The 14388-nt window shown below is 43.2% G+C and overlaps 1 protein-coding gene across 1 annotated transcript in view; it reads right to left on the bottom strand.

Moving 5' to 3' along the window:
* LOC137655882 (zinc finger CCCH domain-containing protein 15) overlaps positions 1–14388 on the bottom strand; it is a 77122-nt gene that overhangs the window by 40262 nt on the left and 22472 nt on the right. The window lies entirely within an intron of this gene.

The raw sequence follows: 14388 nt of genomic DNA, 5'->3' as shown, positions 1-14388 counted from the left end.
GACTGAATAACCACCTTTGATGCTGGTAAGACTTCCTAGGGGGATAGGTGATGGCAGGCCAATTATGAGTAAAAGAGCTCAGGTTTATAAGGTTACGAAAAATACAAATTACTTCTAAATTTGTCATTTGTGCCTATAAAAATACAAATCATTCGCTCTTAACTATGAAGACTTGCCCTTTGGTGGGTGGAAATCCAGAAACCAACTGGCTGGGAACTTGACAAGGCGTGCAACTCTGAGCTCGTGCGAGCATGAAAGGAGCACCCTTGTTACCTCACAAACTCTTGGTGTCATGCACAAGAGTTGATGGCAATAAAGTGTGGAAACTTTAGGCACTGTGACTTGACCAGGTAAGATTATCAGAGTATGTAGCACTCCTCTCGCTTAACCTAGACATTACCCGCCTCCCATTCACAGGGATGATGCGACATAAATTTCTGTTTTTACAAGCAAAATGTGTATTAGCTGCAGTCAGAGGTAGGCCAGCTTGCAGAGTCCTCTAGATGCTCTACCCTATGGGTTATGTCTTGCAGGTAATAGGCTGTGAACGTGTTCGAACGCTTCCAGAGACCTGCTTGTGGAACCTGCACCACAGTGAAGTTTCTCTTAAATGCTAGAGATGTACTGACACCCCTAACATCATAAACTCTGGCTTGGCAATCACTCGGGGGAGTCAGGATTCTGTGTTTGGTCGATTACCTAGCTAATCTATGCAGAGATCATTTTCTTTGAGACTCCTTTTGACTCTCTTCGTGCTAACAAAGTCATTTGACAAGTGGACGAGCTCCAGAAGTTCATTTGAATAGCCTCTCAGCGCTCTCACAAGACATAGTAACAGTTGATTAGGATTATCAGTTACACAACGCTTACTCTAAATAAGGATGGTCCCAAACCTAGGGTCAGCTACATCTGGGTTCCAAGCCTTAGCAAAGAACTTGGGGACGAAGTTGAGCGTTACATGCCCACATCCCCTTGAATGGACTATGTCGTAGGAAAGACCATGCAACTCGCTGACCCGTTTGGACGAAACCGGGGTGAGGAGGAAACCCAACTTATGGACCAAGTCACAATTTAAGGCTAGATGCAGCAGTTCATAAGGTGCTCATTTCAAGGATAGTAGATGCACACTACATTCCGAGGAGGTGGTCTAACTTCTGATTAAGGGCAAGTAAGCTCAAAACTCCGTATGAGGAGAGAGAATTTCGTCAAGGAGGAAAAGTTATCTCTGTTCAGTGTAAAGACAAGGCTCAAGGCCAAACAGTAGCCTTTCACCGCCAAAACTGAGCAACAGGCGAGGATGGCAACAACCGTTCTCCATCCAAGCCAAAAGCAAAGTGAAGCACAGTCACTTGTGTGTGAGTGAGAGGGGTAGCTAAACTACACCCCTTACACCATTGCTAACTAGCGGGATGGGTAGTTAACCCTCACTAAATTTTAATGGCTTGTTCTTTCAGCTTCGCCGAAAGTAATACCCCTATAAATAGCGTAGGTTTGTATTACAGTTATGGAACAATTACCATTTATCCACTCAAAGGTGGATTTGTGGAAATTTTGTATTGGTGGTCAGTTCAGAACATCAAGTCTGCCACTTGTTCTTATAGTGAAAATGTATATTACTTCTAAGGTTTTTATAAGGAATACTTATGGGGATGTGTTGAAGTAGCCCTGAAGCTTCCCTAGCTGCCTCATCTACTGGGATCCAACAGAAGTGAGCACCAATATTCTTCCGAGACTGTTAGAAGTACTAACCAGTCCAGAGTAAAACCTTATTGGAATCTGTAAAAATTATATAAACTATTTTGATAACGGGCTGACCTAAGTTTTTATAGTTTATATATGACATAACGGTTTTGATGTTGTTACCGTTTTAAAATAATTTATTCTTAATTTTTTCTCATCGTTTATTTATTTCCTCATTTCCTTTCCTCACTGGGCTACTTTTCCCTGTTAGAGCCTTTGGGCTTATAGCATCTTGCTTTTCCAACTAGAGTTGTAGTTTAGCTAGTAATAATAATAACCATTTTTTTAGTATGTTGGACCGCAAAAATTGTTGCCTACAGCTCAGCAGTAAATACTGGGCAAGAGGATGTAAGTTTCCCTTATAACAATATCCCCACCACAATAGCACTGAAAACTCCAGCAGCCAATTTGGAACCATCAGTGAAAGCATGTTTACCATGATGTTGAGAAGCATGATTTAAGAATTCACTTTTTATTGCCCTACTGGTAAAGTTGGGATCTGGAAGTACACATCCTTTAAATCCTTTTTCAACTTTGAAATGACTCAATAGGAGAAGAATCCCTTTGGACCTCTTCTTCCTCCTCCTGCCATACGTGATCCACTGGGAGGATAATCACTCCAAATACTCGTCACATGGAGATTCCTGACAGCAGGAGTATCCTCTACAGGAAAGACACAGTAGATGGGGTTCCTTCTCCCTTGCACTTGTGAAGGTGCTGCAATGTTGTCCCAACACCCCTATGAGGTCCACATATCCACAGGCATCCCAACAGCAAACAATAACTAACAAGCTGGAAAAAAAAAATCACAAATCTTAAAAAGGGATTTTGACAAAGGAAAAATCTATTTCTGGGGAGATACCTGTGACGCCCGGTGAAAAGGGTCCTTCCTTACACTTTTCTGATAAAAATACTTCCAAATATACCAAAGAAAGTTAAAGTATGGAATGCAGAGGTTACAACCCTCGCGCGAACACCCAGTGGGCGTCGTGTATAAAGCAGGGGCGTGTGAAAACCACTATTCACACGCTGTCTTCCCTATCTACCCTACCTGAACCACTCTACCGACGCCCGATGCTAGCGCCATCTGATCAACATCCTTCTGTTGGACTTCGTAAGCGTCGTTTTGTTTTTTGTGTGCCGCTTGGTTTTTCACTGTTTTTTGTGTAATTTCATCATGACCGAGGCTCTTCTTGCTCCTGCACCAATGTTAAGTACCATAGATTGTTTTGACAGGTTTGTTAGTACAGGGCTAGTGTTATCTTTGTTTATTTTAGTGTTTTTAGTGCGTACGGCTTTGGCCTTCCAGGACGATGGCGGCCATTGTATTTGTATTTTTTCATGCTATACAAACCCATGTCCTGCCAGAGGTCCAGCCAAGATGATCCACCCAGTGGAAAAACGTCTGTTCCCACAGATGATTGAAATCAAAGCGAGTGCTCAGTGAGCAGGAGGGGAGCAAGACTTCACCGCTACCAGCCGCACTTGTGTACATCTCATTACAAAAGTTTAATTGTTGTGAATTCCAGCTTCGCTGATATCTCTTCTACTCTATTATTATCATTATTACTATTATTACTTGCTAAGCTACAACCTTAGTTGGAATAGCAGGATGCTATAAGCCCAGGGGCTCCAACAGGGAAAATATCCCAGTGAGGAAAGGAAACAAGGAAAAATAGAATATTTTGAAAACAGCAACAACACTAAAATAAATATTTCCAATAGAAACTATGAAAACTTGACAGAGGAAGAAAAATAAGAAAGAATAGTATGCCCAAGTGTACCCTCGAGCAAGAGAACTCCAACCCAAGACAGGGAAGACCACGGTACAGAGGCTATGCCACTACCCAAGACTAGAGAACAATGGTTTGATTTTGGAATGTCCTCCTAGAAGAGCTGCTTACCATAGCTAAAGTCTCTCTTCTACCCTTACCAAAATGAAAGTACAAACTGAACAATTAAAGTGCAGTAGTTTACCCCTTTGGTGAAGAAGAATTGTTTGGTAATCTCAGTGTTGACAGGTTTATGAGGACACAGGAGAATCTGTAAATAATAGGCCAGACTATTCAGTGTATGTGTAGGCAAAGGGAAAGTGAACCGTAACCAGAAAGAAGGATCCAATGTACTGTCTGGCCAGTCAAAGGGTAGTGCCATAGCCTCTGTATCATGGTCTTCCACTGTCTTGGGTTAGAGTTCTCTTGCTTGAGGGTACACTCGGGCACACTATTCTATCTGATTTCTCTTCCTCTTGTTTTCTTACTGGGCTATTTTCCCTGTTGGGGCCCCTGGGCTTATAGCATTCTGCTTTTCCAACTAGGGTTGTAGCTTAGCAAGTAGTAATACTAATATTCTCTACCAGTAATATCTCAACGGGCGGCTGGTTCCCTGGCTAACCTATTACGTAAATGATGAAAACTATATTTGTGTATTTTCTTTCCTATCAATACATATCTCTAGTGCAATAATGGGAAACACTAGCATTTTAATGGCAAGAAGCAAGTGCCTGAGCCTTTTCTTTTTTCTTATTTACAGTACTGAACTGATTGAAGTTCCTGAAAAAAACAGTCACCGAGTGAGATCTGTTACACTCTCACAGACCTTGTCCTGAAACCTTTAAAACTGGTCTTACCTTACCAATTACTTTTCTGTACGGTACAGTATGGTTATTATATAATACAGTATTGGCCTATTTTCCAGAAATGGATATTTATAAGTTCTACAATGCTTTTCCCTGTGCCAAGAAACTTTCTCTTATTCTGTAGTTCTTATAATGCAAATCAGAAAGCTCTCTAAACCCTACTGAATGGGTTGCACAAATTTTAATATGAAATAATAGGACTTATAGATGTCCTGGGTCATCTTCAAGCTTTTTAAATCATATAATTAATAACCAGTCAATAAAATTGGTTTGAAGTTTCTTTTTTCTTTAAATAGAATGTGATTTTAGATTTTAATAAATAATGGTTACAAAAATGTACAAAAAATTCCCGAGACTCTGATAAACCTCTTACAGTATTAGCAAAGGTAAGTTGTGTATTTTTTCAGAGAAGTTTTTTAAAATGTAAAAATTAACATTAAATACATGTTCAACTATCCAAATCATTTAATTTTTAGTGTTTTTATAGGAAACCTAAAAGGTCATTTTTATTTACTTTAAAACCAGAAGTCTCCTTTCTTGATGGGGGAGTGGATTTTTCTTTGACTTTGGGAGTATGAACAGTAATTCAGTTGTTGGTTTTTTCTTTTCTGGGCTCAACCTGTGTTGCTCCGTGAAATGCTCCTTATGGCACCATTTCTAAGGTATAAATACTGCTAAATACACCAGAGAAAAAAGATGCATGGAATGCCAGGAATAAACCCAGCTGGCTCACTCTAACGAGTGTCGGTATAGTAACTGGGGCGTGTTAGAACTACGACCAGAGGTCACTCACCAGTTAGCCCTCTCCTTCCTCAATATCCCCCGTAACTACGAGGTGCCGTTCTACATCTGACCACAGCCCTCTACTACGACTACCCTCCCCCCACCCTTACCACTTCCCATGCTTCTTACCCCCATTCCTTTCTAGCACCAGCAAGATTTAGACGTGTTGTTTTCATAGCTCTGTGTTTTAGTGTTTTTGAAGATGTCAGACGTTGTGGAGATCCCTACTCCCAAGTTGAGTATTATAATTGTTTGTTTTGATAATTCGAGGTAGCGACACACGTTAATATAATCTTGTTGATATTAGTCTCTGCCGCTTTGTATGATGCCTTCCCTTACGGGTATGGGCGGCCATTTTGGTGTCGCTACCTCCTGATCTCTTTGTTATGTGCGACTTTCAATTAATTCCTCATACTAATTGTGGTCTCATTTAGTTGTTTCTAGACATCTCATACAGTGTTTTCCATGGTTATTGACATTTATTTAGGCTATTTGGACGTCAGTTAGTTAGCCGACCCGACCGTGCAGTGCGCTGCTTCGGACGATAGTTTCTCTTGCTGTGTATAATCTTTATATCTAATATGCATTATCAGGTCATTTACGTCAACGCAGATAAGTGCATCCATGGATAAGGAGGGACTGTATTAAAGATGTTGCAAATAGGAATGTTGGTGTTCATATCTTATTGCTATAGATGCACTTAATGTTCATGCTATTATAGGAGCCGTGTATGATATATGTGTCCTGTCTGATTATGTTCTGCGTTCATTTCAACCTTGTATTTTTTTCTATAAATTCATGGATATTGTGCTGCTATAGGCATCTTTTGACTGTTAACCAATAAGTAAAATGTTATTTTGATAATAAAATAAATTTTTGAATATACTTACCCGGTGATTATATAGCTGCAACTCTGTTGCCCGACAGACAACTCTACGGTAAAGACTCGCCAGCGATCGCTACACAGGTTGCGGGTGTGCCCAACAGCGCCATCTGTCGTCCAGATACCCAGTACTCAATGTAAACAAAGACTCAATTTTCTCCTCGTCCCACTGCGTCTCTATTGGGGAGGAAGGGAGGGTCCTTTAATTTATAATCACCGGGTAAGTATATTCAAAAATTTATTTTATTATCAAAATAACATTTTTCAATATTTAACTAAGCCGGTGATTATATAGCTGATTCACACCCAGGGGGGTGGGTAGAGACCAGCAATATATGTTTACACTTTTATGAGCTAAGAGTTTTTATTTCATTTTAGAAGTTATCAAAATAACAAAAACAAAATAAATAGGTACCTGGTAAGGAAGTCGACTTGAACAATTACTCTGCCTTTTAAGTACGTCTTCCTTACGGAGCCTCGCGATCCTCTTAGGATGCTGATCAACCCCTAGGATCTGAAGTATCAAGGGTTGCAACCCATACAACAGGACCTCATCAAAACCCCTAATCTAGGCGCTCTCAAGAAATGACTTTGACCACCCGCCAAATCAACCAGGATGCGAAAGGCTTCTTGGCCTTCCGGACAACCCAAAAAACAACAATAAAAACATTTCAAGAGAAAGATTAAAAGGGTATGGGATTAGGGAATTGTAGTGGTTGAGCCCTCACCCACTACTGCACTCGCTGCTACGAATGGTCCCAGTGTGTAGCAGTTCTTGTAAAGAGACTGGACATCTTTCAAGTAAAATGACACGAACACTGACTTGCTTCTCCAATAGGTTGCGTCCATTATACTTTGCAGAGATATATTTTGCTTAAAGGCCACGGAAGTTGTTACAGCTCTAACTTCGTACGTCTTCACCTTAAGCAAAGTTCGGTCTTCCTCACTCAGATGTGAATGAGCTTCTCGTATTAACAATCTGATAAAGTCTGACCAAGCATTCTTTGACAAAGGCAAGGATGGTTTCTTAACTGAACACCATAAAGCTTCAGATTGGCCTTGTAAAGGTTTAGTACGCTTTAAATAGAACTTAAGAGCTCTAACAGGGCATAAGACTCTTTCTAGTTCATTGCCTACGATCTCCGATAAGCTGGGGATATCGAAAGATTTAGGCCAAGGCCGAGAAGGCAGCTAATTTTTGGCTAGAAAACCAAGTTGTAGCGAACAAGTGGCTTTTTCTGACGAAAATCCTATGTTCTTGCTGAAGGCATGAATCTCACCGACTCTTTTAGCCGAGGCTAAGCATACCAGGAAAAGTCTTAAGAGTGAGATCTTTCAGGGAGGCTGATTTTAACGGCTCCAACCTGTCTGACATGAAGAATCTTAGTACCACGTCTAAATTCCATCCAGGGGTAGCCAAACGATGCTCCTTGGTGGTCTCAAAAGACTTAAGGAGGTCTTGCAGATCTTTATGTTTGGAAAGATCTAAGCCTCTATGCCGGAAGACCGATGCCAACATGCTTCTGTAGCCCTTGATAGTGGGAGCTGAAAGGGATCGTCCTTTTCTCAGGTATAAGAGAAAAACAGCTATTTGAGCTACAGAGGTACTGGTCGAGGATACAGAAACTGACTTGCACCAGTCTCGGAAGACTTCCCACTTCGATTGGTAGACTCTAATGGTAGACGCTCTCCTTGCTCTAGCAATCGCACTGGCTGCTTCCTTCGAAAAGCCTCTAGCTCTCGAGAGTCTTTCGATAGTCTGAAGGCAGTCAGACGAAGAGCGTGGAGGCTTTGGAGTACCTTCTTTACGTGTGGCTGACGTAGAAGGTCTACCCTTAGAGGAAGACTACTGGGAACGTCTACTAACCATCGAAGTATCTCGGTGAACCATTCTCTCGCGGGCCAGAGGGAAGCAACTAACGTCAACCTTGTCCCTTCGTGAGAGGCGAACTTCTGCAGTACCTTGTTGACAATCTTGAACGGTGGGAACGCGTAGAGATCCAGATGTGACCAATCTAGGAGGAAAGCATCTATATGTATTGCTGCTGGGTCCGGGACTGGAGAGCAATAGATTGGAAGCCACTTGGTCAGCGAGGTTGCAAAGAGATCTATGGATGGTTTTACCCCAAGAGGCCCAAAGTCTCTTGCACACATCCTTCTGGAGGGTCCATTCGGTTGGAATTACTTGCCCTTTCCGACTGAGACAATCTGCTATGACGTTCAAGTCGCCTTGGATGAACCTCGTTACTAGGGAGATGTCTTAGACCTTTTGACCAGATGAGCAGGTCCCTTGCGATCTCGTACAACGTCAGTGAGTGGGTACCTCCTTGTTTGGAGATGTACGCCAAGGCCGTGGTGATGTCCGAGTTAACTTCCACCACTTTGCCTCGAAGGAGAGACTTGAAGCTTCTCAAGGCCAGATGTACTGCCAACAGCTCCTTGCAGTTGATATGCATGCTCCTCTGACTCGAGTTCCACAGTCCTGAGCATCCCCGACCGTCTAGAGTCGCGCCCCAGCCCACGTCCGATGCGTCCGAGAAGAGAACGTGGTTGGGAGTCTGAACAGCCAGGGGAAGACCCTCTCTTAGGTTGATATTGTCCTTCCACCAAGTCAGACAAGACTTTATCTTTTCGGAAACCGGGATCGAGACCGCTTCTAGCGTCTTGTCCTTTTTCCAGTGAAAAGCTAGATGATATTGAAGAGGACGGAGGTGTAGTCTTCCTAGTGACACAAATTGTTCCACGGATGACAGCGTCCCTACCAGACTCATCCACAGCCTGACTGAGCAGCGTTCCTTCTTCAGCATCTTCTGGATGGATAGCAGGGCTTGATCTATTCTGGGGGCTGATCGTCTTGTTGTTCAGCAACGTCCTCATCAGAGGGTTCCTCATCCGAAAACTGATGAGGAAACGGCAACGGAGTGGGCAACGTCTGGCTCGCACTGGTGGATGCGTGACGGAGCCGGACGCAACATCATGGAACTGCTGCACAGTCTGTGAACTGTCAACAACCATGGGTGCGCGAGGAAGCACAGCGTCAACCCGATACTGTCTAGACCGTCTGGGTTGTGCAGTCAACACCCTACCGGGTTGCTGAGGTTGACGCACTGCGTCAAAACAAGTCACCTCTGCTGGTTGTTGAACGTCCTGAACGTCAACAACCACCTCCGAGCGTCGCTTAACGTCAACGTGCGGCTGGCAACCAACACTGGGTCGCATCGGTGGAGGAACCACCTCAACTGGCAGACGCGAGTAGGTTACCTCAGCGTCAACAGGGAGCACAACCGACCGGTTGGAAGGTTGTTGGCCAGAAGGTTCGGTAGCAACCTTCTCCGCATTAAAGTCCTCTATCAAGGACGCAAGCTTGGACTGCATGTCTTGCAGCAAAGCCCATTTAGGGTCTACGGGAGCAGGTGTGGCAACAGACGGGGTTAGCGACTGAGGCGGTACCGCTTACCATCCCTGAAAGCCTTGTTATGCATGACATAATTGTATAGCAAAACTTCAAAGGCTCAAAAACAGCTGTGAAGTTGACCTGTAAACAACTTGGAGCGTCTCCTGGCCAGGCGCTAGGGAGAGTCTACGAGAATTGAGAAGTCTATCTGGGCAGAGGCATGAACTCCCAAGCCGAGAACTTCTCTCGTGTCATATCAGACTCTCGCTCTATAAACCAGTTTAAAAGAAGGGAAAGCAAAGGCTGTATCCCCCAAACTCCTCCTGGTGAAAAACCAGTCGCCTAGCCAACGTAAAGCTCTCTAGGAGAGCGAGAAAGCACTAGCTTAAAAACAACGGCTTCGAAGTAGCTAGGCCTAGTGTAAGTTCTGACGTTTAGGCGAACGAGGAGCAGCAGTTACAAAAAGATCCGGACAAAGATCCTTAAAAAAAATCATCATGATTTAATTAAAGTCCATAGGAGGCTAAGCAACTTTAGGCTCCTCTCCATCTGACAGAGTCCTCAAGGGAATATCAGTAGGAGGGGGAACAGCAACTTCCTCATCTACAGGAACCTTGTCCGATAAAAGCCGAGTCTCAAGCAAGGGAGAGACCTACCGTGGTGGCAATGCTTTACAAGCAGAGTCCACACTCACTGGTGCATTAGTAGCGGACCAGAACGCAACGTCATGTAACTGCTTGACAGTCTGTGAACTGTCAACAACTGAACTGTCAACCACAACAGGTGCGTGAGGACGCACAGCGTCCACTCGAGACTGCTTTGACTGCCTAGACTGAGCAGTCAAAACAACTCTAGAATGCGGAGGTTGACGCACAGCGTCAAAACAAGTCAACTCCGATTGTTAGTGAACGTCTTGAACGTCAACAGGAGCATCAGCAAGTGGCCTAACGTCCAAATGCGGCTGAAAAACCACACGAGACCGCATCGAGTGTGGTTCTAAACAACCTGACTGACGTGACTAAGCTACGCCAACGTCAACAGTAAGCACAAAGGAACGTTAGGTTGGCTGAAAGCCAGGATATCGATGAGATAAACGGCTAGACTCAACGGACTAATCGGCAGAATAGTCTTCCATAAGGGAGGCAAGCATATACTGCATGTCTTGCCATACAACCCATTAAGGATCAACGGAAATGGTTGTGGTAAGAGACGAGGGTAACGTCTGTGACCGCAACACTTTGCCAACAAAAAAAGACTCTCGGAGTCTGTGTTACGCTTTTGTTAGGCGGTGAGCAGTTATCCGATGACTGCATAGGGTCCGAGCTGTCCTAATGGTTGTAACCAGGACGCTGGACCTGTCCTGAAAGGACTGACTTTCGCTTAAGGGCTTCGAAACCTTGTGACAGGTTTCTTGTGCGAAAAGCCTTTGGATGACGAGGAGAAACAACGTCTCTCTCGTCTTATGGTAGGGGAGATCTTGGTAAGATACACCCGATACCATAGAGGGAAAACGTCTGTTCGTTGATCAAGGCCTCTCGAACCCATAAGTCGTTTGACATTACTTCTCCCCTGGGCTTGGGAGCATGCAAGAGGTCCCGGACTAGGTGAACGACAGACACGAACAGACGAACCCTCGGACGCAACACTGTAACACTTTGCGCATATCACTTTATCACTACAATTTTCTGTTTTGCACTTATTTCACTGAAATCGAAACTTTTACTGATTTCTACCTGAAATACGCAATTCTACCCTTCATTAAAAGGTAGTAATTGCGAAATCAGTCGTATAATGCAAGCTCACTAATACCAGCAAAAAAACAGAAAACATATTTTAAGATAAAAAAATCAGTGGCTGGGAAAGAGACTAAACACTAGTTCATATAACTACATTTTCAATCTCTCACCGCACATAGCCTGGGGACGAGAATAAAAAACTAAAAAAGTTTTATCCTTCCTCCCCGTACAGCGACTAGGGACGAGAGTAACTCGAGAACAACGTTACCCGCTTGAACGGAACGATTTCTCTCCTCTCTCTCCCTCCGTCTCTATCTCTCTCTCTTGATTTCGCACCTAAGAGAAGAGCCCAATTATATTTCGTCAAAAAAAACATGTTATTTGACTAAAGGAAAAAACTGAAAGGTTTTTCAAATAAAAAGTTCCTTTAAAATAGAATTTAAAACATTTAAGCTAAGAAAGAATGAACAAAACGTCAGAATCGATTTACTCTTACTGCAAAGTGAAACCGTGATACACTCTCTCTCTATCATAACGATAGAGCGCATGTTGAACGTCCTGAACGTCAACAACTGCGTAGCATAAATAAACTAAACGTTAGTTCATCTTTGAAAACAGTACGAAGACTATCAAAGAAATTCTTTCATAAAATATTACATTTAAAAAGTTTTAAATCCTTAGCTCTTTAAAAGCTAATTACGATATAAAGGGCTCAACGTTGATTAACTTCGGTTTCCAAGTTAGGACCGCCTACTCTCAGGAAAAGTCTATATAAACAAAACATTAAAATTATTTTTATATGTTTATAATAAATGGAAAGTTAATCGAAGAGGCCTAATAAAGGCGGAGAGATATAAAATATATAGAGGAAAATCTATAACGTGATAAGATAATTACTAAAAGCCTAAACACACTTCCGTCTAAGGGAAGGGTCGGCCATTTAAAAGTGAAAGAAAGTCCATACTCTCTTTGTCACCATAATTAAATCTATCCAAAACGAGTTCAAGATTTAAGATGAAGATAAAACACCTGCATAGCGAAAGCTCAAAACTAGAATAAAGTACTTCACCAATTAGTTGTGAAAAAAATGTTATTTTTATTAATAAAATAAATTTTTGAATATACTTACCCGATAATCATGTAGCTGTCAACTCCGTTGCCCGACAGAATTCTATGGAGGGATACGCCAGCTATCACAATACTAGAAGGGGGTGTATTTACCAGCGCCACCTGTGGCCAGGTACTCAAGTACTTCTTGTTGACACCTCCTCAATTATTCCTCGGTCCACTGGTTCTCTATGGGGAGGAAGGGAGGGTCGATTAAATCATGATTATCGGGTAAGTATATTCAAAAATTTATTTTATTAATAAAAATAACATTTTTCAATATTAAACTTACCCGATAATCATGTAGCTGATTCACACCCAGGGGGGTGGGTGAAAACCAGTGTACAAGATTAAAGGATAGCTAAGTATCCCATATTTCATATAATCAGTTATCCACAATAACAATGAAATAATAAGTACCTGGTAAGGAAGTCGACTTGAACCGTTACTCTGCCTTTAATAAGATCGTCTTCCTTACTGAGCGCAGCGTTCCTCTTGGGAGGCTGAATCAACTCAAAGGTGCTAAAGTATACAGGGCTGCAACCCATACTAAAGGACCTCATCACAACCTTTAACCTTGGCGCTTCTCAAGAAAGAATTGACCACCCGCCAAATCAACAAGGATGTGGAAGGCTTCTTAGCCGACCGTACAACCCATAAAAAGTATTCAAGAGAAAGGTTAAAAAGTTATGGGATTATGGGAATGTAGTGGCTGAGCCCTCGCCTACTACTGCATTCGTTGCTACGAATAGACCCAGGGTGTAGCAGTACTCGTAAAGAGACTGGACATCTTTGAGATAGAATGATGCGAACACTGACTTGTTTCTCCAATAGGTTGCATCCATAACACTCTGCAGAGAACGGTTCTGTTTGAAAGCCACTGAAGTAGCCACAGCTCTCACTTCATGTGTCCTTACCTTCAGCAAAGCAAGGTCTTCTTCCTTCAGATGAGAATTTGCTTCTCTAATCAGAAGCCTGATGTAGTAAGAAACTGAGTTCTTAGACATTGGTAGAGAAGGCTTCTTGATAGCACACCATAAGGCTTCTGATTGTCCTCGTAATGGTTTTGACCTTTAGATAGTACTTAAGAGCTCTAACTGGGCAAAGTACTCTCTCCAGTTCGTTCCCCACCATGTTGGACAGGCTTGGGATCTCGAACGACTTAGGCCAAGGACGGGAAGGAAGCTCGTTTTTAGCCAAAAAACCGAGCTGTAAGGAACATGTAGCCGTTTCAGATGTGAAACCTATGTTCCTGCTGAAGGCGTGGATCTCACTTACTCTTTTACCTGTTGCTAAGCACACGAGGAAAAGAGTTTTTTAATGTGAGGTCCTTAAAAGAGGCTGATTGGAGCGGTTCAAATCCTGATGACATTAGGAACCTTAGGACCACGTCTAGATTCCAGCCTGGAGTGGACAACCGACGTTCCTTTGAGGTCTCAAAAGACCTAAGGAGGTCCTGTAGATCTTTGTTGGAGGAAAGATCCAAGCCTCTGTGGCGGAAAACCGCTGCCAACAAACTTCTGTAACCCTTGATCGTAGGAGCTGATAGGGAGCTTACGTTCCTTAGATGTAACAGGAAGTCAGCAATCTGGGTTACATTGGTACTGGTTGAGGAAAACTGCATTGGCCTTGCACCAGCTTCGGAAGACTTCCCATAAAGACTGATAGACTCTGAGAGTGGATGTCGTCCTTGCTCTGGCAATCGCTCTGGCTGCCTCCTTCGAAAAGCCTCTAGCTCTTGAGAGTCTTTCGATAGTCTGAAGGCAGCCAGACGAAGAGCGTGGAGGTTGGGTGTACCTTCTTTACGTGAGGTTGACGCAGAAGGTCCACTCTAGGAGGAAGAGTCCTGGGAACGTCGACCAGCCATTGCAGTACCTCAGTGAACCATTCTCTCGCGGGCCAGAGGGGAGCAACCAACGTCAGCCGTGTCCCTTTGTGAGAGGCGAACTTCTGAAGTACCCTGTTGACAATCTTGAACGGCGGGAATGCATACAGGTTGAGATGGGACCAATCCAGCAGAAAGGCATCCACGCGAACTGCTGCTGGGTCTGGAATCGGAGAACAATACAAGAGGAGCCTCTTGGTCATCGAGGTAGCGAATAGATCT

Source organism: Palaemon carinicauda, chromosome 16 (genome assembly GCF_036898095.1).
Source record: "Palaemon carinicauda isolate YSFRI2023 chromosome 16, ASM3689809v2, whole genome shotgun sequence".
In the NCBI taxonomy this organism is placed as follows: domain Eukaryota; kingdom Metazoa; phylum Arthropoda; class Malacostraca; order Decapoda; family Palaemonidae; genus Palaemon; species Palaemon carinicauda.
Note: the sequence above shows the minus strand (reverse complement) of the source record. Positions and strands in the feature narration are given on the sequence as shown.